Source organism: Octopus bimaculoides, chromosome 16 (genome assembly GCF_001194135.2).
Source record: "Octopus bimaculoides isolate UCB-OBI-ISO-001 chromosome 16, ASM119413v2, whole genome shotgun sequence".
NCBI lineage: Eukaryota > Metazoa > Mollusca > Cephalopoda > Octopoda > Octopodidae > Octopus > Octopus bimaculoides.
In genome coordinates this window covers 50,051,020-50,054,524 of record NC_068996.1, presented here as the reverse complement: position 1 = coordinate 50,054,524, position 3,505 = coordinate 50,051,020, and positions in this window count along the sequence as shown.

The following is a 3,505-nucleotide window of genomic DNA, read 5'->3' as shown; positions in this document are numbered from 1 at the left end:
TATATATATATATATATATATATATATATACGCACATACATACACACACATATATATATACATATATATATATCCAACCCATGCTAGCATGGAAAGCGGACGTTAAATATTCTCAGTTAATCATATAACAGAAAAAGAAGCACGCTCTAAAAGTTAGAGCAGTAATGTAGTTACATGAAGTTAAATATATATCCAGTCATAATGACCAATGGTTTCGCACCCATAAAGCGCTTTATAGACAATGCATCAGACTCCAATGGCCATGGGCATATAAGTGAGGTCATTAGAGTCTAATGTATCTTCTGTAAAGCTAAGCACTTTGTGGATGCAAAAACATTGATCACTCTATGACCATATATATATATTTAACTTCATGTAAATATTTGTATATGTATATATATATATGTATGTATATACATATGTGTGTATATACATATGTGTGTGTATATGTATGTATACATAATAATCATCAACTTCCTCTTAAATTTATCTTCACACATTCATGCACATGTGGTTTTGATTAGCAAAAAGTATACTATCTTTTCTTGAGGGAAATTTTTTTTTTTTGTAAGTATTTGACAATCATTGTTTTTTTTCATAAGATTTAATTGCAGTTTCTTTTTCTAAACTTATATTGAAAATATTCTTGAAAACTTTGAGCATTATTTTGTGATGAATGTTATGAATAATAGTTGTGTTTGGTTGTACATGTTTTTTTTTTTTTGTTTTGTTTTTTTTACCTTGTCTGAGCAGGATAAAAATACATTAGGGTGAAGGGTTTTCATCTGGCCTTGGGTAAAGCATTTTACTCTATATGGCTTTGAGACTTACAATTCTCTTTGTATAGAATTGGTATAGTTAAAAAAAAAACCAATGGTTCTTATGATTGAGGGAAAAAATCCTACTCACAAGTAAATTTGTATTTTGAAAATGTATAGCAGTGTCCAGACTGACACTGATGTGTGTGTGTGTAAAGCAAAGGACGGGTGATTGTGAATTATTCAGGTGGACAGATGGACACCATTTACCTTCCCTTCTATTTTGGTCAAGTAAAAATGCTTGCATTCTTCTGTTAGGTTAACTCAACCTAGACAGGATGTTAAAAAAAAAAAAGTAATGTTTCTTTTTTTTTTTTTCTTTTTGATAGTAACTTGTACCTATGTGCTTCAGAGTCTGAGAGTCAAATGAAAATATACGAGATGCATAATGGCAGAGAGAGGAGGAAGGAAAAAAAAAACAAAACAACTTTTTGTACCACATAAGCCTTTGCATATTAATGACTGTAACGGGTTTGTGTGCATGCGTGCATGTATGTGTGTAGGTAAATGTGTGTGCATGGATGTAATACATTGGTTTCAAATTTTGAGACAAAGCCAGCAATTTTAGGGGAGGAGGTTAAGTCGATTAAATCCACCCCACCCCCACTCCTGCTCAACTTATACTTATTTTATTGATTCCTGAAAAGGATGAAAGACAAAGTTGACCTTGGCAGAATTTGAACTCGAAGTTGGACGAAATGCCTCAAAGCATTTTGCCCAGCACGGTAACGATTCTGCCAGCTTGCCATCCTATGCATGTAATATATTGACATAAGGAAAAATCTATGTACAGTAGGTTCTGTTGATATTAGAAGGATATATATATACATACATATATATATATATATATATATATATATATATATATATATAAATTAAAAGGGTAAAGGATTCTCAGCTTTTTTAGCTGCTATTTCTGAACTTCGGTATATGGTGAAGCAAATATTTGCTGATCCCTTAATTATATTTATATATATATATATTAAATAAAGACCCCTTTGGTCATGAATGGCCATGGCATTGCATATAGAAAGTTCCCCTCTGAGGCACAAATCCAGGCAAGGTTGTTTTTGGAAGACCACCAGTTGCCCATGCATACCAGCCTCCCCTCTCCATGCTGCCAATCTTTTCCAAGGGAAAGGCAAAGGGGCCGATACAGCTTGGCACCAGTGATGTTGCATTTCATTTCTACAGCTGAGTGAAGTAAGGTGTCTTGCTCAAGAACACAACACACACACATACATATATATATATATATATATATATATATATCCACGGACACACACAATGTGCCAAAGGAAATCCTAGCAGGAATAAATAGTGATGGTGTGGATTTGTTTATGGTGGATCTCAACTTGATGGATAGTGACCTGCACTCTATGCTTTCATCACGAATACCAAAAAGTCAATTCTGGTCCACAATGATTCCTTCTGGATGAAGAAAGAAGGCAATCTGTTGTTTGATATCTGTATGGGGAGTTTTGACTGGGCTGAAATCGCCAATCTTGTCAGGTTATACATTTAGGACACCCTCAAGAAACATCCACATCCACATAGGATAGCTCTCTATAGGGATGACAGCCTGGCTATCTTAAGCCATATGAATGGCCACACCATGAACAGGTTCAGGAAGGACTTGATAAAAAAGATATTCAAAGAGTTCATCCTGTCCATAATGGTTATCACCAACCTGACTATGGTCAATTTCTTGGACATAACTTTAGACCTGAACATGGGTAAGTACTACCCCTACAGGAAGCCTAATTAAGGAATGGTATGCATCCACACGAGGTGACTCTCCACCACCATCACCTGTTCTAGAAACTTGGTTTTAGGTATTAGAAAATAGGTGTCTAAACTCTCAGCCAACAGGGAGATCTTTAATAAGGCCACCTCCACTACAATGATGCTTCAGCTAGGCACAGCTTTACTGAGAGGTTGATGTATGTGGATGATCTCCAGACCCCCTCCCCTCACCCCAAGAGGATTATGAAAATTATTTAGTTTAAACCCCTCCCCATTCAACCTAGAAGTTTCTACTAACATAGCTAGAGGCTTCCTGTTGTTAATTAAGAAACATTTCCCCAGAGGCCATAAATATTACAAGTTTTTCAACCCCCATAATGTCATGGTGAGCTACTGCTTAGACATCGTACACATCAACAGACTAAAATATGCACACAACCCCAATTCCAACCTGCAACTGCCGAAACTCCATGACCTGCCCTCTAGAAGGATCCTGCCTCTCAAGGGCCATATTATACAGAGCCACTCTTACACCAGCTGATTAGGTACTATATAGGTATGACAGCCAATGACTTCAAGGGGTGATACTCCCAGCACAGGCACTCATTCAGATCCAGGGATAGAGAGGACTCTACTTACTTGTCTTGCTTTGTCTGTGACCTCTGAGATGAAGCACCCAGTATCAAGTGGATTGTTGTTGACAAGGCACTACCATATTCACCTGGCACCCCTATTTACCAGCTCTGCCTCCACGAAAAACTGCGCATCTTCTACCAACCTGTAGTATCCATCAACAAGAAGTATGATCTGTCCTATTGCCATCACCAGAGGTATGCCCTACTGGTGAATTTCACACCACTGGCTGCCAACAACCTGGATATACCACCTTTGCACCATCACCAACCTCCATGAGCAGTGCCACCAATCTCCAATGCTTGTTC